The following is a 27340-nucleotide window of genomic DNA, read 5'->3' as shown; positions in this document are numbered from 1 at the left end:
CGGACAGGCCCTGGGAGATGGTCGGGATTTACTTTGTGGTGGGCTTACCCAAGTCTCGTAACTGCACCATTATCTGGGTGATCACCGACCATTTTTCCAAAATGGTGCACTTGGTGCCTCTTCCACGGCTACCTCCTGTACGGGCTTTGGCTGTCTTGTTCCTCAAACATATCTTTCGCCTACACGGTTTGCCAGACAAAATTGTTAGTGACCGGGGTCCCCAGTTTGCGTCTTGATTCTGGAGAGAGCTTTGTCGTCTACTCAGTATTGAGTTGAATCTCTCTTCGGCATATCATCCCGAGACGAATGGGTTGGTAGAGAGGGCCAACCAGACCTTGGTCACATATTTACGACATTTTGTTTCTGCCAGGCAGGATGACTGGGCATCCTTGTTTCCGTGGGCAGAGTTTGCACTTAACAACGCCGTAGCCGACTCCACCGGTCAGACTCCATTCCTCCTAAATTACGGCCAGCATCCACGTGTCCCTGTGCCCATGCCCGTGTCTTCCACTGACTCCAGGGAGGCAGATTGGGCTGTGGAGGCACGGGACATTTGGGACCGCACTCAGGATGCCATTCGGGCCTCGAAGGAGAGAATGAGGTCCTCCGCCGATGCACATCGGGTCCCTGCCCCAACCTTTGCTCCTGGCGATTTAGTGTGGCTCTCCGCCCGTAACATCAGGCTGCGTGTTGAGTCCACTAAGTTTGCACCTCGCTACTTGGGTCCCTTCAAGGTCCTCAAACAGGTTAATCCTGCGGTCTACCGTCTGGCTCTTCCTCCACGCCTTGGTATCACCGACACGTTTCATGTGTCCCTCCTTAAGCCCGTATACATGTCCCGGTTTTCTGAGTCATCTGCCGGGACATCGGGTTCGTCTACGGACGATTTCGAGGTGAACGCTATTTTGGGGTGCAAGGTGGTACGTGGCAAAAAATTTTATTTGGTGGACTGGCAGGGTTACGGCCCTGAGGATAGGTCCTGGGAGCCTGCTGAGCACATTCGGGCTCCACAGCTCGTTGTTGCCTTCGAACGTAGCGAGGCCCAAGGAGGGGGGGCCCTAGGAGGGGGGGTATTGTTAGGTGTCGAGTTCCCGCTTCTGCACAAGGGGAATCTCAAGCCATCTCCGCTGCGGTCTTCCATTCTTCTCCAGCCGCAGTGGAGTCTGCTCAGCGGAGACGTTGGTCCCAGCGTCTTGCTCAGTCTCACTCTGTACAAAGAGTTACTGCTGCTTTTCCTGCTTCTGCCATTGAAGTCAGTGTTGGGCAGCGGCGAGCAGATGCTTTTGGGGCTAAGTCCTGCTTTTCTCTTTCTGAGCATGCCCAGGGCAAGGCCTCCCGTTGGAGATCGAGGGTCACATGCTCAGGTACTGCAGCACATCCCATTGGTCCTCCAGGAAGGTCCTGAAAGGGCAAAACTTCGGTAGCAGCTTCCCATTGGTCCTTTATTGGAGGGTCCTGAACGTGCTGCAACTATATAAGCTGCGCATGACCGCACAGCCATGCGCTAGTATAGACTTGATAATGTGTGTGTGTTGATGGATGTATGTCGATGAATGAAAGCTCCTAATCATTCCCACATTCCCATTCCTAGTGTTGTTGACTGGTCGCGAATGAAGGATTGCTATCTAGCACCCGACTTAGCCATCAGCACGTAAACACACAATACAGCGTTTTATTGCTATGACCGCCAGTGCGGCGCCGTGTGATTTCACAGCGCCTTCCTGACCCAAGCCTGGGTGGTTAGTGGCGTTCGCCTGTGCAGCACTGCATGCACTCTCGTGCTTCTAATGCTGTCACTCTGACACCCCAGTTGCGGTGTCGAGCGCATGAGGTCTATGTACTCAAATCCTGTGTCTTGGGATTGAGTTCTGAGACTCCTTGCTTGCGCTCTTGGTGCGGTACCGCGGCCCTGTGATGCAACAGGGTTCGCTTCCTTCACACCGGGTGAGGTTAACCCGTGTGTGTATTCACTTTGTACCGCCATATAGTCCGTCATTACTTGGCAGCAGGTTCCATCTCTGCACGGTGGACCCCGGGCTGCGAACGCACCATACTCTATCTGTCTTATTATTTGGTGCCTTCCGCTAGCCCTAACACCTATATGGTACATTTGTTGCTCTTGTATTTTGTCTGCTTATTAATCAGATTTTTACTAAATAATACTGATAATACCAGACTTGTGTGTGTTTTAGGGCGAGTTTCATGTGTCAAGTTGTGTGTGTTGAGTTGCATGTGGCGACATGCATGTAGCGACTTTTGTGAGATGAGTTTTGTGTGGCGACATGCGTATAGCAACTTTTTGTGTGTCGAGTTGCATGTGACAGGTTAGTGTAGCAAGTTGTGTGCAGCAAGTTTTGTGCATGGCGAGTTTTGCGCGTGGTGAGTTTTGTGTGTGGTGCGTTTTGAGTATGTGCAAGTATGTGCAAGTTTTGTGTGAGGCAACTTTTGCATGTGGCAATTTTTCCGCGTGTGCAAGTTTTGCATGTGGCGAGTTTTCCATGAGGTGAGTTTTGCACGTGTGGCGAGTTCTGCGTGAGCCTAGTTTTGCATGTGGCGAGTTTTGCACGTGGCAAGTTTTGAGCGGCGACTTTTGTGTTTCGACTTTTATGTGGCAAGGTTGGTGTATGTGTGGTGAAATGTGTGCTGAGGGTGGTATATGTGTTCAAGCACGTGGTAGTGTGTGGCGCCTTTTGTGTGTGTGTTCATATCCCCGTGTGTGGTGAGTATCCCATGTCGGGACCGCACCTTAGCAACTGTACGGTATATACTCTTTGGCGCCATCGCTCTCACTCTTTAAGTCCCCCTTGTTCACATCTGGCAGCTGTCAATTTGCCTTCAACACTTTTCCTTTCACTTTTTCCCCATTATGTAGATAGGGGCAAAATTGTTTGGTGAATTGGAAAGCGCGGGGTTAAAATTTCACCTCACAACATAGCCTATGACGCTCTCAGGGTCCAGACGTGTGACTGTGAAAAATTTTGTGGCTGTAGCTGCGACGCCTCCAACACTTTTCCTTTCACTTTTTCCCCATTATGTAGATAGGGGCAAAACTATTTGGTGAATTGAAACACGCGGGGTTAAAATTTCGCCTCACAACATAGCCTATGATGCTCTCGGGGTCCAGATGTGTGACTGTGCAAAATTTTGTGGCTGTAGCTGCGACGGTGCAGATGCCAATACCGGACATACATACATACATACATACATACACACATACACACATACACACATTCAGCTTTATACAGGGTGGAGCGCGGTAATTTGCTGATTTGGGAATGAAATAAAAAAATTATGATCATTAGAAAAATTTATTTTATATTTTAATTATACTGAACAGTAATGGAATTTTTAAATTACATAGTTTTAAATAGTGTATCTGGCAAATGTCGACCTTCGCGATCCACACACTGCTGCATACGTTTTCTGAAGTTTTCATGAACTCTAACAAGCATGTCCACTGGTATTCTGCCAATTTCAGCTTCAATATTGTTCCTTAGGTCTTCCAAGGTGTTGGGACGGTTGATATACACCTTAGACTTCTGGTAACCCCAAAGGAAAAAATCGCATGGGGCTAAATCTGGTGAGCGTGCTGGCCAGTTCACATCTCCCCTCAAAGAGATAAGCCGTCCAGGAAACATTTGCCTCAAACAATTCATGGTAACCCTCGCTGTGTGTGCAGTGGCACCATCCTGTTGGAACCATGTATCCTCTAGTTCCATTGCCTCAAGAGCCGGCTGAAAATAATCCTGTATCATAGACAAGTACCGTTCGGAGTTCACAGTTATGGCACGACCATTATCCTGAAAAAAGTAAGGACCGATGATGCCTACTCGTGATATGGCGCACCACACAGTGACGCGGTCCGAATGCAGAGGTCTCTCGTGAACTTCTCTGGGGTTTGTTTCACTCCAGTAACGCATATTTTGTTTGTTTACACACCCACTGAGGTGAAAATGTGCCTCATCAGAAAAAACCACAATTGCGTCACGGGGTATCGTTGCTAACATGTCTTCACAAGAGGTCCGCCGTGTCAAATAGTCCCATGCTGACAAATGTTGGACCACACACATTTTATACGGGTGAAAATTCAGTTCATCATGAAGAATCCGGTGGAGAGAACGTCTTGAAATGCCAAGAGCAAATGATTGCTTCCGAGCAGAGCGTTTCGGAGATTGCAGTACTGCTGCTCTAACTCTCTCGATGTTTTGTGGTGTTGTAATCCTTCTCTCAGGTCCCCTTCGTACACATGACACATTCCCTGCTGTTCTGAATGCATTCACCCAATTTACAATTGATTGCCGTCCAGGAACACGTCCGCGTGGAGGAACAGCGAATTGTAAACGAAAAGCACGCTGCACTGCAATGATCAAGTGGGCATTTGAAAAATACGCTTCAACACAAAATGACCTCTCCTCACGTGTCCACTGCATGATGGCAACTGAAAGGCAGAGGAATACAAATCTCCCATCAGCCACTGTAAGCCACACCCACTCTCCCCTCTCTTCGACCGACAGTGCCGCCACAGCATGCAGTGCAAAAAAGCAAATTACCGCGCTCCACCCTGTATATTATATATTATATATATATATATATATATATACATATATATATATATATATATACACTGCTCAAAAAAATAAAGGGAACACTAAAATTCCACATCCTAGATATCTCTGAATGAAATATTCCAGTAGCGGATTTTTATTTATTGCATAGTGGAATGTGTTCAGAACAATAAAACATAACAATTATCAATGTAAATCAAAATGAATATCCCAAGGAGGTCTGGATTTGGAATGATACTCAAAATCAAAGTGGAAAATCAAATTACAGGCTGATACAACTTCAGTGGAAATGCCTCATGACAAGGACAAGATGATCAGTATTGTTTGTGGCCTCACCGTGCCTGTATGACCGCCCTACTGTACAACGCCTGGGCATGCTCCTGATGAGGTGGCGGATGGTCTTCTGAGGGATCTCCTCCCAGACCTGGACTAAAGCATCCGCCAACTCCTGGATAGTCTGTGGTGCAATGTGACGTTGGTGAATGGAGCGAGACAGGATGTCCCAAATGTGCTCAATTGGATTCATGTCTGGGGAACGGGCGGGCCATTCCATTGCTGCAATGCCTTCATCTTGCAGGAACTGCTGACACACTCCAGCCACATGAGGTCTGGCATTGTCCTGCATTAGGAGGAACCCAGGGCGAACCGCACCAGCATATGGTCTCACAAGGGGTCTGAGGATCTCATCTCGGTACCTAATGGCAGTCAGGCTACCTCTGGCAAGCACATGGAGGACTGTGCGGCCCTCCAAAGAAATGACACCCAACACCATTACTGACCCACTGCCAAACCGGTCATGCTGAAGGATGTTGCAGGCAGCAGATCGGTTGTCCGCAGCGAACAGCAGTGCCGTATCCAGTCTGTCTATGGTACCACCGAGTACATCCTGGCCAACAGAAGCGGCAGCGTTTTCCTCGAATCGCTGAACTTCTGAATATGATGAGCACTATCCCATTGCTGAGAGACTGTCTACAAGAAATCGAGACCTGAAATGATGATGGAGCTGGACTGCTAACCCAAGCTGCAATGGAGCTACTACAGCCCTGGGACGTACAGCCTGAACAACTGATTGTCCAATGCTTGCGACCTTCCTGTGAATGTCCTTTCCAATGAAGAGGGTTTCAAATAAGCAAAGCAAACTCAGGGGGAGATAATCTAATGCAGACTGACATTCAAGCGAAGAAGTCTTCGGATATTCATCGGTTGAAGATGGGATCTTAGACTTGATATCGCTCTTGATTAGATTGGCCACAGTCTCTATGATGGCTCTCTTCTGGGCTTTTTCATCCATTTCCTGACTACGGAAATAGTCCCTCAGGATTATTCTGGTCTTTTCATGGAAAGTTACAATGTTAGGCAAACCTTCACACTCTGCTATGAATAGAATACCATACCTCTCCTCCAGCCTATACCTCAGTCATTTATTACTATAGGCAGCACTGTCTCCTTCTATAAGATACTCCGTCATTTTCTTTGCAAGATCTCTGACAGTCAGTTGCTCTTCATCGTTGTCCTCGAGAAATGCATACTTTCTTAAGAACGCTTGCTCTTGGTCCATGTTCATCGGCCTCCCTACCTTTCGCAGTTTCTTTGTAGTAGATCCACCACCATGACGCAAAGGAATTCCGTAATTTGTCCAAAAGTTAATGTCACATGAACAATGATACAGACAGTCTGCAGCATGCAAGTCCTTCCCAAAGTACGCGATTCTCCCTTGAATGGTGATTGCCCAGTCATCATTACGCTGTTTGCAATGTGACATGATGGACCTTACAAATCCATCCATTTTAACAAAGCTATAGTCATTGAAATCACTACTAGATCTTGTCTCCACCACTTCATGTCCACAGAACAAACACTGTGTGGTGCTATCATAGGATCCAGTAGACACCCGTGTACCGCTCTTGGCAGGTGAACGATGAATGGAAGTAGCTTTCTTATGCAAGTCGATTTGCTTCTTGTTTATGTAGTTCATACGACATCTCTTGTGCACCAATGCTCCAGCAGCTAACACAGTGCTAATGCCCCTCTCAATACTGGCTTTATTGATCCCTTCAGCTCCTTTCGCACCAATCACCACTCTTTCTCCGTCATCTTCTACTTCATAAGGGGCAGGTTTCTTGACCTTCCATCATTCTCAGCTCTGTAAAAGAAGATAAATAAATCTTTAAATAATAAATATAATAATAGTAATTGTAAAAGAAATATGATAGACACTGAAAGGCGAGTCGCATTTAACATTTTACAGCTTTGGCGGCCATATTTTTGATGTCACGTTTGGACCCTTTGTGGTAACCCTATCTTGGTAAACTTTTAGTATGTTTTTCCCTACATGTAATACTACAAAAAAAACAATAACATGCTTTCTTGGAATTTGTTCAGGCTAAAGTATTTTTTTTTGTATTTTGACTGGACTAATGTGGTCCAATACAAACCAAACATGCACCACAGAGCAAATGCTATGACTGGCAGAGATCTGGAAATTAGAGTTTAGCTAAGAAGCTGGGAAATCACTCAGAACAGAGTACACCTGAAGGAAACTTAGCACCTCTCAGTCTCAGATTGGATGGCTGAGCTGTCTATTAAAATACTGACAGCTCAGCACGCCCCTGCACTAGATTGGAGGATGAGCTGTCACTCATTGCTTTCGAGACACACTGAGCAGAGGAATTGCGCCTCTTACAATCAATGATAGGGGTCAAATTTATAATTTGGCACAAATTCTTAAAGCTGCCATACATATTGTAATTTGATGGGATGGGATGACGTAGCAGTTAGCTGAGGACTGTAGCTACAGTATCTGAGTGCATGGCCACTATTGGGGAAAGAAGAGAGGTCTGAAAAACATTTACCATAAATCCCCAAACTTTTATTTAAAGCTAAAATTTGCTCAGAATACTTTTGTACAGTTTTTTACAACTTGTTAAAGACGTGATAATCAACATGATTTGAAGACATTTTTCAAGTCGTGTGAGCTGTGTTAGTTGTATCAGTGTCTGTATCTGAAGAGGTTTTACTATGAGTTATTAAGTAACTGACACCACAGAATGAAAGCACAGTCTGGCTCTGGTGTGGTCTTAAGGCAATATGTAGGTGGGCTATGCTTAGGCCTTTAATTCAAGAAAATCACTGCCTTACCAGGAAAGAATTCTTTAGCTGTCAGATACTAAGAACCTTTAATTTATATATCCAAAAGTGATGGATTGTCTTAATCTTTCCTTTAATAGGACAAGTCACAGGCAGAGGGGGTAGTGGGCTTGACTAATAGTTGTGCTAATACGGAAAAATACACTCCAATAACTGTGAGATTCATGAACATGCATTATTGCAGTGAGTCATCTTCCCTAGACACTTCATCATGATAACAGTCCCTTCATGAAGACAGACCTGTCCCAAACCTGCCAATGTGAACCTTCTCTTACAGTATCATCCTTGTGAATGAATAATCTCTCTCTGAGTCCCATGAATAGTACTGTGCACTGAGTGTTATATCATATGACTGACATTACCATGTATTCAGGGCTATTTGGAGGAACATTTGAAACATGTATCCCGAAAAGATTGTAGAGTGTCTGATATGCAAGAACAAAATGATATGGAAAAATCAGATACATTTTCCACCCAAAATGCATTAAAGGGAATCTATCACCAAGGTTTTACTGCAACATCTGAGAGCAGCATCATATAGGCAGAGACCATGATTCCAGCAATGTTTCACTTACTGGGCTATTTGAGGTCATTTTGATACAATCTTTGTTTTATCTGCTGCAAATCTATCAGTTCCCTGAATGCTGAGCTCTGTATAACCCCATCCACGCCACTGATGACAGCTGTCTATCATTGGTGGGGGTGGGGTTTACACGCCAGCAGGTATATACGAAAGCTCAAGTGATAATCTCCTGCTGATACAACATTGATTTTTAGCAAAACTGTAGAAGTAACCCAGTAAATGATGCATCATTGGAATCAGGGTCTATTTGCCCATGTTATACTGCTCTCAGATTAGGTGGCGAAAACCTGTTGATAGATTTCCTTTATTGGCTACATATTAGCCAATATGAAGTTAGAGCCGATATAAGTTGATAATTAAGGGTTTTGTTTTTATTTTTTTGTTTTTTTTTAAGAAAGATTTTGACATTCTTCTGTTTTGTTGTAGTGGCCACTTTTGCCAAAGTGACAACCACCAGTTTCTAAGCTGCTAATCAGAAACTAACAACTTTACAATACATTTGGTAGTTTCCCATAGGAGCAAAAAAAAAACAAACTATGTATAAAAATGTAAAAATTAGCAAAGTTCGGTCATTGTACTACTTAGTTTTACAATACATGACTCATTTTAGCTCATTTTTTGTTTTAGGTTTGAACCCTCATTAGAGAGCACCTGTCACTGGAATGGAACTATGAAACTACATGTCTCCATAAAATATACATTAGACCAAAGCTGATGCAAAATTTACATTTCAACCTTGAGGAATAGCGTTGAGCTAACAGATTTTCAACTCCACTGTAACATGTGATAACATTGAAGGGCCTAATGAGTGCGAGAGGTTTCCAGAATGGCAGGCGCAGAAGCTTCGGCTGCCATAGATGACCAGACTAGATGCCGGACCTGGTCAATGCAATCAACTGTAACAACGAACGCTCGTTACAACAACGTATTGTTTTAGGCTACTTTCACACTGGCGGTTTTTGCTATACGTCACAATGCGTCGTTTAGGGGAAAAACGCATCCTGCAAAGTTGTTTGCAGGATGCGTTTTTGCCCCATAGAGTAACATTACCGACGCATTGCGACGTATTGACACACGTCGCAACCGTCGTGTGACGGTTGCGCCATGTTGTGGCGGACCGCCAGGATCAAAAAACGTTAAATGTAACGTTTTTTGCTGCCGACGGACCGCTTTTTCCGACCGCGCATGTGCGGCCGGAACTCCGCCCCCACCTCCCCGCACCTCACAATGGGGCAGCGGATGCGCCAGAGAAATGCATCAGCTGCACCCGTTGTGCGGCGCATCAAACGCTAGCGTCGGAATCTCGGCCCGACGCAACGCGACGGGCCGAATGCCGACGCTAGTGTGAAAGTAGCCTTAGCCTAAAGATCTCACTCCACTATCGTTTAAATTGAAATTGGTCATGTGTGAATATTTTGTCCGATAATCGGCCTAAAGATTCAGGAATGATCTTTCTTTGATAAAACTTTACAGAAATATTACTTGCTTACTTCTTGGTTTCATTGAACATATAAAATTTGTTTGAACCACTATAATGGCCTACATGGACTAAAATATGTATGGCTGCGTCTATGTAATGATCGTTCACTAGTCGTATATTTGTTGTTTATTCAACCATCATGCGTCTCCTGTCTAATGTGAACGTCCGGTCCGGTCCGATGTTTCCTAAGGGTTTGTTCAAGCATGACTGATTTGTTGCAAATTATTTTTTAACTTCTCTATAAATATGAATGAGGTTTGTAAAAATCCAAGCACAAGCGCAGAAACAACTCCCACTTAGGTGCTAAGAAGTCATTTTCATTTTTAGGGTATGTGCACAAGTTCAGTTTTTTTTGTGTTTTTTTCACGTTTCATTCGCTATAAAAACGCATTAAAATGCATACATATGCATCCTATCATTTAGAATGCATTATGCAATTTTTGTGCACATGAGGCGTTTTTTTTCAGCGAAAAAAACGCATCGCGGTACAAAAAGCAGCATGCTCATTAATTTTGCGGATTTTTTGCGTTTTTCCCGCTATTTAATGCATTGGGGAAAAACGCAAAAAATGCACAAAAAATGCATAAAAAACGTGAAAAATACGCATGCGGATTTCTGGCAGAAATGTCCGGTTTCTATCAGGAAATTTTTGCAAGAAATCCTGACGTGTGCACATACCCTTATGGTAAATCTGGTATGTTTAACTGGGTGCTTCAAATGCCCCAAACAGGCACCGCGGGAAGGGTTGATAGATTTCAGGGCAAGTTAAGACAAAACGGGATCCTGGACAAATTGAAAAGTAGGTTGTAGGTTACATGCTGTACATTGCATACATGAGCTGTGTCTGCTTGACTACTTCCACATTGGAAGTATTGGTCACCTCAATTGCCGCTCTGGGGCACAACAGCACACGCACATACTAATATGCATTGTTAGGAACCAGGCCTAGAGGCGGGCTACATATATCCGATGTTGCTGGTGTGCCAGGACCAGGTGTTGGACAGTTCGATAAGGGAGACCACCAGTCAAAAATAAACTTTTCCTGAACGTCTTATGTCTTATGAACGTTTCCTTTACAACGTGATCCATTTGCCACTTACAGATTACTTCATCTTTTCTTATTTTGTTCTCCTTTCTTTATTTTTTCTCTTTAATTTGTCTACTTGTCCTCTAGCTCCACTGTTTCACACTACTTCGCCACAACCCAGCTCAACTCTTCAGTCCCATTTAGCAAGGGTCATTTACTCGTCAAGCGTTTCTGCATCTTCTTTCCTGTTAGGGTACCAGTAAGGCCGGACTTAGCTTCAATCTCTCTGACGTTCTGGAACTCCCACCTGGGACTTTCTACTCATCTGGCATACTCAGTCCTGTTGTCTTCAACAGTTACAGTGGGGCAAAAAAGTATTTAGTCAGTCAGCAATAGTGCAAGTTCCACCACTTAAAAAGATGAGAGGCGTCTGTAATTTACATCATAGGTAGACCTCAACTATGGGAGACAAACTGAGAAAAAAAAATCCAGAAAATCACATTGTCTGTTTTTTTAACATTTTATTTGCATATTATGGTGGAAAATAAGTATTTGGTCAGAAACAAAATTTCATCTCAATACTTTGTAATATATCCTTTGTTGGCAATGACAGAGGTCAAACGTTTTCTGTAAGTCTTCACAAGGTTGCCACACACTGTTGTTGGTATGTTGGCCCATTCCTCCATGCAGATCTCCTCTAGAGCAGTGATGTTTTTGGCTTTTCGCTTGGCAACACGGACTTTCAACTCCCTCCAAAGGTTTTCTATAGGGTTGAGATCTGGAGACTGGCTAGGCCACTCCAGGACCTTGAAATGCTTCTTACGAAGCCACTCCTTCGTTGCCCTGGAGGTGTGCTTTGGATCATTGTCATGTTGAAAGACCCAGCCACGTTTCATCTTCAATGCCCTTGCTGATGGAAGGAGGTTTGCACTCAAAATCTCACAATACATGGCCCCATTCATTCATTCATGTACCCGGATCAGTCGTCCTGGCCCCTTTGCAGATAAACAGCCCCAAAGCATGATGTTTCCACCACCATGCTTTACAGTAGGTATGGTGTTTGATGGATGCAACTCAGTATTATTTTTCCTCCAAACACGACAAGTTGTGTTTCTACCAAACAGTTCCAGTTTGGTTTCATCAGACCATAGGACATTCTCCCAAAACTCCTCTGGATCATCCAAATGCTCTCTAGCAAACTTCAGACGGGCCCGGACATGTACTGTCTTAAGCAGTGGGACACGTCTGGCACTGCAGGATCTGAGTCCATGGTGGCGTAGTGTGTTACTTATGGTAGGCCTTGTTACATTGGTCCCAGCTCTCTGCAGTTCATTCACTAGGTCCCCCCGCGTGGTTCTGGGATTTTTGCTCACCGTTCTTGTGATCATTCTGACCCCACGGGGTGGGATTTTGCGTGGAGCCCAAGATCGAGGGAGATTATCAGTGGTCTTGTATGTCTTCCATTTTCTAATTATTGCTCCCGCTGTTGATTTCTGCACTCCAAGCTGGTTGGCTATTGCAGATTCAGTCTTCCCAGCCTGGTGCAGGGCTACAATTTTGTTTCTGGTGTCCTTTGACAGCTCTTTGGTCTTCACCATAGTGGAGTTTGGAGTCAGACTGTTTGAGGGTGTGCACAGGTGTATTTTTATACTGATAACAAGTTTAAACAGGTGCCATTACTACAGGTAATGAGTGGAGGAAAGAGGAGACTCTTAAAGAAGAAGTTACAGGTCTGTGAGAGCCAGAAATCTTGATTGTTTGTTTCTGACCAAATACTTATTTTCCACCATAATATGCAAAAAAAATGATAAAAAAGCAGACAATGTGATTTTCTGGATTTTTTTTTCTCAGTTTGTCTCCCATAGTTGAGGTCTACCTATGATGTAAATTACAGACGCCTCTCATCTTTTTAAGTGGTGGAACTTGCACTATTGCTCACTGACTAAATACTTTTTTGCCCCACTGTATAAACTCTGGACCTTTCTGCTAGGCGTTTTCCTCCAGGACCCATCTCCGATTGATCACTCAGTCTCTTAGTCACTTCTGCTTCAGATCTTGCTATCTCTTTCCTTCGTTCTCTTCTCACTTTAGGGACACCCTATACTTGGCAATGCTCACAATAGACCTTAGGTCCTTTTTTTATGCACTGCTGGCCCTATCTGACTTTCTGACAGGAAATTGTAATTTTCCCTTCAACCCATCCCCACCCACTCTGGGCTAGTCCCAAACATTAACTCTCACCCTCCCTACTGTCAAACTACACACACTATCAGTATTACTAACACCTTTAACACACATCACAATTCTGATTACATATCACAGTTCACATTACACTGCATAGTAGTAAACTTGTTTCTTCAAGATGGAAATGTGGGCAGCATGGACATCTCCTTACATAATACAAGATCTCATACAGAAATTAAGTGGAGATAGTTGGATCACCCGCTATGGATCACAATCTCAGATGCGGTAAGCGATATTGTCAGTGTATAACTTACAGAGTTTCTTAGAGTTGCAAGAAGGCACATTTTAAATAAAAGTTATTCCGGAAAACCCCTTTAAATTAAATCTCATATTTGTTCAAATGAGAATGTATCCTGTGGTGTTCTTTCCCTTTTAATCTGTATTTAATATGTGAACTAAGCTAATATGAGTGATCTAAGGTCTGTATGTGCAGAATGAGTCATCAATAGGCCGTGTATTAAATATAACAGTTGCTGGGCTTTGGAGAAGAAATAAAATGGGCTTGGACTGTTTGAGCTGTGTATTCATTAGCTGCAGTGTGGGCTTCAATCACGACTTGAGACTGTGTTTGCTTTAATCTCATAGACTTAGAAATGGAATAAAGTCTAATTTGTCCTTCCTGTTGTCAGTGGCAGAACGCTTACATGTACATCACCATATCATTCCTGATAGGCCATGGCAGCCTGATTTGGCTGTGAACAGCTGGATACCGGAGCGGTGCAGACCACACAGCAAGCCGACTGAAGGACTGAGTCATTGCTGGAGCAGGTACGGCCTAACCTACTGTACCATGGAGTCTGCGAAGAAAGAGTTACTATGTCGATATAAGCCGTCCACCTCAGGTAATCCGTACCCCATTCACAGCCATTCTAATCAAAACAGACAAAACAATGAAATCAGCTGTACGAGTGACACGGCCGCTTTACTATATGCCACGTTTCAGCATTCTCATACTTTATAACTGAATCAAAACATTTCCTCTCTATGCCAGAAACTACATTCATTTTCCATGTAGATGATTCAAAAGAACACTTACAACATACGTATTCATTGACTGTATGCCTATGAATTCCTGCATAGCGATGATCATATTATTATTATTATTTAAATCTGTGCTGACATACCATAGCCTTAACAATGGTGCTCAGGAGATCTGTTCATCTATCTAATTTGCCTAAAAGAGGTAAAGGGAAAAGGGGAAAATTCTTTACCTGCTGGGATATACTTCGGCTTTTGGCGAGTATTGACAAACTGGAAAACAGAACTTTAAGACCATGTTCACACGTTGAGTATTTGGTGCATTTTTTACCTCAGTATTTGCAAGCCAAAATAGGAGTGAAACAATCGGAAAAAAGTTAAATAGAAACATATGCACCATTTCTGCATTTATCACCCACCCCTGGTTCTGGCTTACAAATACTGAGGTAAAAAACTCACCAAATATTCACGTGGCCTCATGCCATTGGGTCACACGAGCATATATTGGAGAGAAGTATACAAATGACACTTCAGAGTTTGATCAGAGCGATGATAGTGTGATCCGATTCTCTCCAGGGTGATCACAGTGTGACCTGATCCTCACCAGAGTGATCACAGTGTGATCTGATTCGCTCTGATGAGGAGGAGATGGAGCAAAAAATTCTACATCTTCTCTGTTGTGCCGTCCGTGAAAATCAGACTGCACTCAAATATCATCAGAGTGCAGCTCGATAGTTTCCCCACACTCACTGACTTGCAAGAGAATGCCAAGAGTATGCAAACCAGTCATCAAAGCAAAAGGTGGCTACTTTGAAGAACCTAGAATATAAGACATATTTTCAGTTGTTTCACACTTTTTTGTTAAGTATATTTTTCCACATGTGTTAATTTATAGTTTTGATGCTTTCAGTGTGAATGTACAATTTTCAGAATCATGAAAATACAGAGAAATCTTTAAATGAGAAGATGTGTCCAAACTTTTGGTCTGTACTGTATCTATCTATCTATCTATATATATATATATATATATATGTATATATATACATACCGTATATACTCGAGTATAAGCCGACCCGAGTATAAGCCGACCCCCCTAATTTTGCCACAAAAAACTGGGAAAACTTATTGACTCGAGTATAAGCCTAGGGTGGAAATGCAGCATTTACCGGTGAATTTCAAAAATAAAAATAGATCATTCTTGCCCCATAGCTGTGCCATATAGTGCTCTGCACCGTTCATTATTGCCCCATAGCTGTGCCATATAGTGCTCTGCACCGTTCATATTGCCCCATAGCTGTGCCATATAGTGCTCTGCACCGTTCATATTGCCCCATAGCTGTGCCATATAGTGCTCTGCACCGTTCATTATTGCCCCATAGCTGTGCCATATAGTGCTCTGCACCGTTCATATATCCCCATAGCTGTGCCATATAGTGCTCTGCACCGTTCATATATCCCCATAGCTGTGCCATATAGTGCTCTGCACCGTTCATATTTCCCCATAGCTGTGCCATATAGTGCTCTGCACCGTTCATATTTCCCCATAGCTGTGCCATATAGTGCTCTGCACCGTTCATATTGCCCCATAGCTGTGCCATATAGTGCTCTGCACCGTTCATTATTGCCCCATAGCTGTGCCATATAGTGCTCTGCACCGTTCATATATCCCCATAGCTGTGCCATATAGTGCTCTGCACCGTTCATATATCCCCATAGCTGTGCCATATAGTGCTCTGCACCGTTCATATTTCCCCATAGCTGTGCCATATAGTGCTCTGCACCGTTCATATTTCCCCATAGCTGTGCCATATAGTGCTCTGCACCGTTCATTATTGCCTCATAGCTGTGCCATATAGTGCTCTGCACCGTTCATTATTGCCCCATAGCTGTGCCATATAGTGCTCTGCACCGTTCATATTGCCCCATAGCTCTGCCATATAGTGCTCTGCACCGTTCATATTTCCCCATAGCTGTGCCATATAGTGCTCTGCACCGTTCATATTTCCCCATAGATGCTCCACATATATCTGTGCCATTGCTGCTGCTGCTGCTGCAATAAAAAAAAATGCCATACTCACCTTTCTTGCTTGCAGCTGCCATCGTCCGGTCCCGGCGTCTCTCCGCTATGACTGATCAGGCAGAGGGCGCCGCGCACACTATATGCGTCATCGCGCCCTCTGACCTGCACAGTCAGAGCGCAGAGAGGCCGGGAAGATGGAGTGGTGCCCGGCCACTGGAACGGGGACAGGTAAATATGCGATACTTATCTGCTCCCGGCGTCCGGCTCCTTTCCCCGTACAGCTGTCTTCGGTGCCGCAGCTTCTTCCTCTATCAGCGGTCACCATTACCACTGATTAGAGAAATGAATAGGCGGCTCCACCCCTATGGGAGGTGGAGCCGCTTATTCATTTCTCTAATGAGCGGTGCCGGTGACCACTGAACAGGGGAAGAGCTGCAGCACCGAAGACCGTGGGACGGCAGGGACAGCGCCAGGACCGCTGGAAGCAGGTAAGTATGCCTCAGCGCCCTCACCCCCTCACCCGCCGACCCTGCCACCCACCTTGACCCGAGTATAAGCCGAGAGGGGCACTTTCAGCCCCAAAATTTAGGCTGAAAATCTCGGCTTATACTCGAGTATATACGGTACTTATATTTCATACAGGGATGAATGGCATAATAGCCGGTAATTCAATTGTCGGCTTTTGTAAAATCATTACCGAACCCGACAGGATATGAGACAAGGTCTACATACAGTAAACCATTGCATATCCGTTATATTTTTATATATCCCTCCCTAATAATGTTAGTAGTGTGTGTGTGTGTGTGTGTGTGTGTGTGTGTGTGTGTGTAAAATGTGGGATGTGTAGGTGTTAAATTAAAGGATTAATTCACAGAAAAAACTGGCGTGGGCTCCAGCGCAATTTTCTCCTCCAGAGAGGGAAAGCCAGTGACTGAGGGCAGATATTAATAGCCTAGAGAGGGACCACGGTTATTGGCCACCTCCCGGCTAAAAACATCTGCCCCCAGCCAGCCCAGAAAAGACGCATCTGTAAGATACGCCTATTCCAGCACTCAGCCTCTCTCTTCCCATTGCCCTGTAGCATTGGCATATGGGGTAATAAGGGGTTAATGTCACCTTGCTATTGTAAGGTGACATTAAGTCTGGTTAACAATGGATAGGTGTCAATAAGACACCTATCCACTATTAATCCAATAGTCTGAAAGGGTTAAAAATACACACACATTAAGAATGAAATACACAGGTTTAACATCTTCATTTTACTCTCAATCCAAGGGAAGCCCTTGTTCTCCTGTAAAAGATTCCAAAATAAAAAAGCAACAATATCCCATACCTGCCCACCGTACAGTCAAGTCCCACGCTGTAATCCATATCTGGGGGCATTTACATGTTACAACCGGGAGCGCTGCTAATGCGCCGCTCCTGGCTTTAAACGACTGGGGAATGAATGAAATGCAGGAACAGAGCTTCGATGACTAGCGGTGCCGTCATCGAAGCTGCGCCCCCTGGCGGCATGACCTCATATGAACTCTTCAGCCTGGGAAAATTCCAGCTGATTTTCCCACGCTGAAGAGTTCATTTGAGTTCATGCTGGCGAGGGGCGCAACTTCGGTACGGCACCGCTAGTCACTGAAGCTCCATTCCCTGCATTTCATTCATTCCCCAGTCGTTTACAGCTGGAAGCGGCTGCATTAGCAGCGCTCCCGGTTGTAAAATGTAAATGCCCCCAGATATGGATTACTGCGTTGGACTTGACTGTACGGCAGTTTGGTATGGGATATTGTTGCTTTTTTATCTTTTTTATTTCGGAATCTTTTACAGGAGAATGAGGGCTTCACTTGGATTGAGAATGCAATAAAGATGTTAAACCTATGTGTTTCATTATTTCATTAAAATACTTTATTCTTAAAGTGTGTTTGTATTTTTAAACCTTTCAGACTATTGGATTAATAATGGATAGGTGTCTTATTGACACCTCTCCGTTATTAACCAGTCTTAATGTCACCTTACAACAGCATTATGACCTATACTATATGTGTAGACATTTATTTTATCTATTCTAGTTTAACCTGTCAGTGTGATTTTACAATACACCACACTGAATTTCTGGCTTTTCTAAAGGACACAGGTGCATATTTCTTGCAAGTCACACTGATGGTCGTGTGGTGTGCGAGTTTTTCTCACGCCCATAGACTTTCATTGGCAAGTCTTGGCAGATATACGGTGCAAATTGCAGCATGCTGCGATTTCTCTCGCACATATAAAACGGCCGAGAAAAAAACGGATGATAGGAGCTGCCCCATAGATTAACATTGGTCCGAGTGCTATGCAATGTTTTATCGCATAGCACTCGTCCATATTATACGGTAGTGTGACTCCGGCCATATAGTGAATTTTTTCCTCCGACCCGCTCGGTCTGAGGAAAAAATGTGATATGTTCCCATGCCCCATAACATTGATCCGTGTGTGATCTGATGTTTTGTCATATCGCACTCGGGTATCTACACCTGTCCTTAATGTGAATATTCTGTATGGATTACAGACATCTATTCAATGTGTCTAAAAGTGGAAAAAGTTGAAACTCCCTAAAATACTTTAAGAAAGGTGCCGTTGTAGAGAGATATTTGGCTTGGGTCCTCTTGGCATCTCCTTGGGTGCAATAGATTCATTTAAATGGCTAAGCTTATCCCTTTTCTGTGTCTACTGCTCCTAAAACAGAGAAAAGGGCCGAGTTTACTATTATAATGAGCCACCCCCTCAGAGATAATGTGATTGGGCCACTGGAACATCAAGAACAGGTCTCTACAGCCCTTTCTTGGATGGAGTAAACATGCCCGATGACCGCTCAATTCATTCTCTATGGAAGTGCCAAAGAAAGCTGAGTGCTGTACTTGGCTTTTGGTCTTAGCCTAAGTAACAACGATTGGGAACTGAGTATGTGTATCTCCGCTTTACTCAAGACTGGACAGTAGAGTTCATTTCTCGGAGTTTCAGAGCCCTGATCTGGAGATTGCTGGGAGCCCTGGCAGTTGGACCACCAGTGATCAGCAACTTATCCTGTTTGGGCAAGGTATAACTTAATCTTTTTTTAATAACTCTTTGGACTTGCTTACACGAGTATATACATCAGACAAGTGCTATCCAATGTTTTTTTCTCATGTCCATTCAGAATGATAAAAAAATTGCAAAGCAAATCAGATGTCACTTAGCCTTTCAAGACTATGGGTATGTGAAAATCATCGGACTGCAACTCAGATGACATAAGAGTGCAGTCCGATTTCTGCGGACTCACAGAATGGAGATGATGGAGACATTTTGATCTCCATCTTCTCATCATCTCTGCTACAGTTCTCTCATCATAGAGAATCAGATATCACTAAGCTGATGCTCAGATCAAATTCTGATCAGAGTTTGATCGGAGTGTCATTTACATAATAAATTCAATTCTCTTGGAGGAGAGATTATACACTTGTTTGACCCAGGGCTTTTCTTTTGTGTATTGTTTTTTCTGTCTGCTGATTCATATATTCAGTATCTACTGTGATACATCAAGTAAATAATTCCAAGTAAACTTTTACTTTAGGCTTTAATCACAGACTGTTCTCTTTAATGTAACTTTTATCGTGACCCAAAGTAAGCGCATCATACAAGCAGGAGACATGAGTCATAAAGGTACACAATGCACTATGAAAACATAGAAATTTCTTCCTCTCATCACTTCTAGACGCACAGTTCAATCGTCTATTGCTAGAATGCATCATATGGCTGCACAATGATGTGACAATGTTTGAACCACAGAAGAATGCTATATAATATATTAACCCCTTTACCCCCAAGGGTGGTTTGCCCGTTAATGACCGGGCCAATTTTTACAATTCTGACCACTGTCCCTTTATGAGGTTATAACTCTGGAAAGCTTCAACGGATCCCAGTGATTCTGACACTGTTTTCTCGTGACATATTGTACTTCATGATAGTGGTAAAATTTCTTTGATATTACCTGCGTTTATTTGTGGAAAAGAATGGAAATTTGGCGAAAAATTTGAAAATTTCGCAATTTTCCAACTTTGAATGTCACACAAAATAATTAAGTAACATTTCCCACATGTCTACTATACATCAGCACAATTGTGGAACAAAAATTTTTTTTTGTTAGGGAGTTATAAGGGTTAAAAGTTGACCAGCAATTTCTCATTTTTACAACACCATTTTTTTTTTTAGGGACCACATCTCATTTGAAGTCATTTTGAGGGGTCTATATGATAGAAAATACCCAAGTGTGACACCATTTTAAAATCTGCAGCCCTCAAGGTGCTCAAAACCACATTCAAGAAGTTTATTAACCCTTCAGGTGTTTCACAGGAATTTTTGGAATGTTTAAATAAAAATGAACATTTAACTTTTTTTCACCAAAAATTTACTTCGGCTCCAATTTGTTTTATTTTACCAAGGGTAACAGGAGAAAATGGACCCCAAAACTTGTTGTACAATTTGTCATGAGTACGCTGATACCCTATATGTGGGGGTAAACCACTGTTTGGGTGCATGGGAGAGCTCGGAAGGGAAGGAGCGCCGTTTGACTTTTCAATGCAAAATTGACAGGAATTGAGATGGGACGCCATGTTGCGTTTGGAGAGCCACTGATGTGCCTAAACATTGAAACCCCCACAAGTGACACCATTTTGGAAAGTAGACCCCATAAGCAACTTATCTAGAGGTGTGGTGAGCACTTTGACCCACCAAGTGCTTCACAGAAGTTTATAATGCAGAACCGTAAAAGTAAAAAATCATATTTTTTCACAAAAATTATCTTTTCGCCCCCAATTTTTTATTTTTCCAAGGAAAAAGAAGAAATTGGACCCCAAAAGTTGTTGTACAATTTGTCCTGAGTATGCTGATACCCCATATGTGGGAGTAAACCACTGTTTGGGCGCATGGGAGAGCTCGGAAGGGAACGAGCGCTGTTTGACTTTTCAATGCAAAATTGACAGGAATTGAGATGGGACGCCATGTTGCGATTGGAGAGCCTCTGATGTGCCTAAACATTGAAATCCCCCACAAGTGTAACCATTTTGGAAAGTAGACCCCCTAAGGATCTTATCTAGATGTGTGGTGAGCACTTTGACCCACCAAGGGCTTCACAGAAGTTTATAATGTAGAGCCGTAAAAATTAAACACAAAATATTTCCCCAAAAAATTTTTTTTTAGCCCCCAATTTTGTATTTTCCAAGGGTAACAGGAGAAATTGGACCCCAAAAGTTGTTGTCCAATTTGTTCTGAGTGCGCTGGTACCCCATATATGGGGGGAACCACCGTTTGGGCGCATGGGAGGGCTTGGAAGGGAAGGAGCGCCATTTGGAATGCAGACTTAGATGGAATGGTCTGCAGGCGTCACATTGCGTTTGCAGAGCCCCTAATGTACCTAAACAGTAGAAACCCCCCACAAGTGACACCGTTTTTGAAAGTAGACCCCCTACGGAACTCATGTAGATGTGTTGTGAGAGCTTTGAACCCCCAAGTGTTTCACTACAGTTTATAACGCAGAGCCACGCAAATAAAAAATATTTTTTTTTCCACAAAAATTATTTTTTAGCCCACAGTTTTGTATTTTTCCAAGGATAACAGGAGAAATTGGACCCTAAATATTGTTGTCTAATTTTTACTGAGTACGCTGATACCTGAGATGTGGGGGGGTACCACCGTTTGAGCGCATGGCAGAGCTTGGAAGGGAAGGAGCTTCATTTGGAATACAGACTTAGATGGATTGGTCTGCAGGCGTCACATTGCGTTTGCAGAGCCCCTAATGTACCGAAACAGTAGAAAACCCCCACAAATGACCCCATATTGGAAACTAGACCACCCAAGGAACTTATCTAGATATGTTGTGAGAACGTTCAGCCCCCACAAGTGTTTCACTACAGTTTATAACGCAGAGCCGTGAAAATAAAAAATCCTTTTTTTCCCACAAAAATTATTTTTTAGCCCCCAGTTTTGTATTTTCCCAAGAGTAACAGGAGAAATTTGACCACAAAAGTTGTTGTCCTATTTGTCCTGAGTACGCTGATACCCCATATGTGGGGGTAAACCACTGTTTGGGCGCATGGGAGAGCTCGGAAGGGAAGGAGCGCCGTTTGACTTTTCAATGCAAAATTGACAGGAATTGAGATGGGACACCATGTTGCATTTGGAGAGCCACTGATGTGCCTAAACATTGAAACCCCTCACAAGTGACACCATTTTGGAAAGTAGACCCCCTAAGGAACTTATCTAGATGTGTGGTGAGCACTTTGACCCACCAAGTGCTTCACAGAAGTTTATAATGCAGAACCGTAAAAATAAAAAATCATATTTTTTCACAAAAATTATATTTTCGCCCCCAATTTTTTATTTTTCCAAAGAAGACATTGGACCAAAAACTTTGTTGTACAATTTGTCCTCAGTACGCTGATACCCTATATGTGGGAGTATAATGCAGAGCCGTAAAAATAAAACAAAAATTTTTTCCCACAAAAATTATTTTTTAGCCCCCAGTTTTGTATTTTCCCGAGGTTAACAGGAGAAATTGGACCCCAAAAGTTGTTGTACAATTTGTCCTTAGTGCGCTGATACCCCATATGTGGGGGAGAACCACCGTTTGGGCGCATGGGAGGGCTCGGAAGGGAAGGAGTGCCATTTGGAATGCAGACTTAGATGGAATGGTCTGCAGGCGTCACTTTGCGTTTGCAGAGCCCCTAATGTACCTAAACAGTAGAAACCCCCCACAAGTGACAACATTTTGGAAAGTAGACCCCCTAAGGAGCCCCTGTTTGGGCACACGGGAGAGCTCGGAAGGGAAGGAGCACTGTTTTACTTTTTCAACGCAGAATTGTCTGGAATTGAGATTGGACGCCATGTCTAGTGTTGAGCATTCCGATACCACAAGTATCGGGTATCGGCCGATACTTGCGGTATCGGAATTCCGATACCGAGATCCGATACTTTTGTGGTATCGGGTATCGGTATCGGATCCATAGGGATGTGTAAAATGAAGAATTAAAATAAAAAATATTGATATATTCACCACTCCGGCGGCCCCTAGACATCACGCTGGTAACCGGCCGGCTTCTTTGTTTAAAATGAGCGCGTTTAGGACCTGCGAATGACGTCGCGGATTCTGATTGGTCGCGTGCCGCCCATGTGACCGCGACGCGACCAATCAGAAGCCGCGACGTCATTCTCATTCACTAAACTCCTAATTCTAGGAATTTAGGACCTGCGAATGACGTCGCGGCTTCTGATTGGTCACGTCGCGGTCACATGGGCGGCACGCGACCAATCAGAAGCCGCGACGTCATTCGCAGGTCCTAAACGCGCTCATTTTAAACAAAGAAGCCGGATGGTTACCAGCGTGATGTCCAGGGGCCGCCGGAGAGGTGAATATATCAATATTTTTTATTTTAATTCTTTATTTTACACCTCACTATGGATCCCAGGGCCTGAAGGAGAGTTTCCTCTCCTTCAGACCCTGGGAACCATCAGGATACATTCCGATACTTGATGTCCCATTGACTTGTATTGGTATCGGATATCGGTATCGGCGATATCCAATATTTTTCGGGTATCGGCCGATACTATCCGATACCGATACTTTCAAGTATCGGACGGTGTCGCTCAACACTAGCCATGTCGCATTTGGAGAGCCCTTGATGTGCCTAAACAGTGGAAATCCCCCAATTCTAAGTGAAACCCTAATCCAAACACACCCCTAACCCTAATCCCAACAGTAACCCTAACCACACCTCTAACCCAGACACACCCCTAACCCTAATCCCAACCCTATTCCCAACCGTAAATGTAATCTAAACAATAACCGTAACTTTAACCCCAACCCTAACCCTAACTTTAGCCACAACCCTAACTGTAGCCTTAACCCTAGCCCCAACCCTAACCCTAGCCCTAACCCTAACCCTAACCCCAGCCCTAACCCTAGCCCTAACCCTAGCCCTAACCCTAACCCTAACCCTAATGGGAAAATGGAAATAAATACATTTTTTAAAATTTTCCCTAACTAAGAGGGTGGTGAAGGGAGGTTTGATTTACTTTTATAGCGGGTTTTTTAGCGGATTTTTATGATTGGCAGCCGTCACACAATGAAAGACGCTTTTTATTGCAAAAAATATTTTTTGCGTTACCACATTTTGAGAGCTATATATATATTTGAGTCCACAGAGTCATGTGAGGTCTTGTTTTTTGCGGGATGAGTTGACGTTTTTATTGGTAACATTCTCGGGCACGTGACATTTTTTGATCGCTTTTTATTCCGATTTTTGTGAGGCAGAATGACCAAAAAACAGCTATTCATGAATTTCTTTTGGGGGAGGCGCTTATACCGTTCCGCGTTTGGTAAAATTGATGAACCAGTTTTATTCTTCGGGTCAGTACGATTACAACAATACCTCATTTATATTTTTTTTATGTTTTGGCGCTTTTATACGATAAAAACTATTTTATAGAAAAAATAATTATTTTTACATGGCTTTATTCTGAGGACTATAACTTTTTTATTTTTTTGCTGATGATGCTGTATGGTGACTCGTTTTTTGCGGGACAAGATAATGTTTTCAGCGGTACCATGTTTATTTATATCTGTTTTTTTGATCGCGTGTTATTCCACTTTATGTTCGGCGGTATGATAATAAAGCGTTGTTTTTTGCCTCGTTTTCTTTTTCTTACGGTGTTTACTGAAGGGGTTAACTAGTGGGACAGTTTTATAGGTTGGGTCATTACGGACGCGGCGATACTAAATATGTGTACTTTTATTGTTTGTTTTTTTATTTAGATAAAGAAATGTATTTATGGGAATATTTTTTTTTTCATTATTTAGGAATTTATTTATTTTTTTGTTACACATGTGGAAATTTTTTTTCTTACTTTTTTACCTTGTCCCGGGGGGGACATCACAGATCGCTGATCTGACAGTTTGCACAGCACTCTGTCAGATCAGCGATCTGACTTAGAGCACTGCAGGCTTACCAAGCGCCTGTTCTGAGCAGGCACTTGGTAAACCACCTCCCTCCCTGCAGGTCCTGGATGCCGCGGCCATCTTGGATCCTGGGCCTGCAGTGAGGAAGGAGGTAGGAGACCCTCGGAGCAACACTATCACATCGCGTTACTGCGGGGGTCTCAGGGAAGCCCCCTCCCTGCGCGATGCTTCCCTATACCGCCAGTACACTGCGATCATGTTTGATAGCGGTGTGCCGGGGGTTAATGTGTCGGGGCGGTTCGTGACTGCTCCTGGCACATAGTGCCAGATGTCAGCTGCGATAGGCAGCTGACACCCGGTCGCGATCGGCCTCACTCCCCCCGTGAGCGCAGCCGATCGCGTATGACGTACTATCCCGTCGGTGGTCATACTGGCCCACCCCACTTCGACGGGATAGTACGTCATATGTCAGAAAGGGGTTAAGTCATTTTACTGATTCTAAATAATATATTGGACTTTAGTGGGCAAAGAAAGGTCCTGGTGGTAGGGGAAATCTGATTTTTGTCATCAATTTTACATTTGGCAGATAATTTACTATCTTGGTGAGAAGACTTTCCCATCTTATACTGATAAATAAAAATATTAACTAAGTAGATTCCAATTACTATCTTTCTCCAAAACGTGACTAATCTCTAACTAGATGCAAATCGAAAAGGGAATCTGTTCTTATGTCCATTTTTCTCAGGTATAATGAATTAAAAGTGCCAAGACAAATCTATGGGTCGGTGAAAAACATGTACAGCACACAAGTGGCATCCTTGTGCTTTCCATATTTAATATTTCAATGTATATGAGAAGCTTAGTAAATTATTTCTTTATCCATACATGAAAAACAATGATGACATACAGATGGTAAAAGCAGACACACTAATAGCACACTAGTCGTAAACATGGGCACATGGACCATACAATGATTCCAAAACACTGAAGTTTGCCCCAGTCAAAATTGCTAATGACTTACTGCCAAAGCTAACAGACAATTCTCTATACTCCTCCTTCTAGACCTGTCCTCTGCCTTCAAATTTCTCCTACTACAAATCATCTCTTTCCTTGGCATCAAAGAACTCGTCCTCTCCTGGATCTCCTCATACCTCTCCAACCAGCGTCTACCACTCCAATACTACCTCCTCATCTTGCCCTCTCTCTGGTGGGAGTCCCTCAAGATCTGTTTTGGGATCGCTACTCTTCTTCAATCTATACCTTTGGCCCGAGATAACTCATAAAGTCCCATGGCTTCCAGTACCATCTATACACCAATAACAATCAGATCTACCTTTCTGGCCCAGACATCTCCTCTCTGCTGTAAAAAATCCCAGAGTGTCTACCAGGTACCATTTTTCACCTATGTGTTTAAACATGGACATGAGAATGAGGCAGTAGCATTAGAGATGAGCAAACCTGAACGATAAAGTTCATGATCTGTACTGGACATCTAGTGTCTGTGCATGGACCCTGAGCACGGACTTCTCCCAGAAGTCTGTGCTATTGTTCGGATTTGGCAGCCAGAACAAAGTTTGTTGAGACGCTTTTTCTGTGTGGGCACTTCCAGCCTCACCACAGCCATGTCAATTATTGGTATGGCTGTGATTGGCTGGCACATGGTGTAAAAAAAAAGAAATAGACTTGTGGTCTCCTCTACTTTTGATAACAAGTTTAGATAAAGCTGACAGCTGCGAGCTACAGCCCTCCGCTGTCAGCTTTATCTTAACTGGTTATCAAAAATAGAGGTGTACCCATGTTTTTTTAAATTATTTAAATAAATAATTAAAAAAAAACAGAGTGGGTTCCCCCACCTTTTCTTTATAACCAGCCAAGCTAAAGCTGACACTTGGGAGCTGGTATTCTCAGGCTGGGAAGGCACATGGATACTTGGCCCTCCCCTGCCTAAAAATAGCAGTCCCTAGCCACCGCATTAAAGGTATATCCATTAAATGTGCCAATTCTGGCACTTTGCTCGGCTCTTCCAACTTGCCCTGGTGCGTTGACAAGCGGGGTAATGTTTTGGGGTTGATGTCAGCTTTATAATGCCAGCTGACATCAAGCCCCTGGGGGTTAGTAATGGAGAGGCGTCTATGCTAACAGGTTCCCTTTACGTAAACCTGGTGTTCAAAAATCTAGAACATGCTGACCTGCAACAAAAATGAGAGTATAGTGCAATTTAATATATTTGCAATTTAAAAGGATATTCTATATAACGACCCACAGCTCACTTCTTGCACATAATTAAATACAAGGGCACTGAGGCTCCTTGTCCCCTTAACAAGTTGTTTTTGT

At 43.4% G+C, this 27340-nt stretch overlaps 1 long non-coding RNA gene across 1 annotated transcript in view; it reads left to right on the top strand.

Moving 5' to 3' along the window:
- Window positions 1-27340, top strand: part of LOC138680809 (uncharacterized) — a 267142-nt gene that overhangs the window by 81974 nt on the left and 157828 nt on the right. Inside the window, exon 4 of the long non-coding RNA XR_011321780.1 lies at window positions 13719-13888. This is a non-coding gene — a long non-coding RNA (uncharacterized lncRNA). The remainder of the gene's footprint in view (window positions 1-13718; window positions 13889-27340) is intronic.

This window comes from Ranitomeya imitator, chromosome 5 (assembly GCF_032444005.1).
Source record: "Ranitomeya imitator isolate aRanImi1 chromosome 5, aRanImi1.pri, whole genome shotgun sequence".
NCBI classification, from domain to species: domain Eukaryota; kingdom Metazoa; phylum Chordata; class Amphibia; order Anura; family Dendrobatidae; genus Ranitomeya; species Ranitomeya imitator.
The sequence above is the reverse complement of the archived record's forward strand: the minus strand, read 5'-3'. Positions and strand labels throughout refer to the sequence as shown.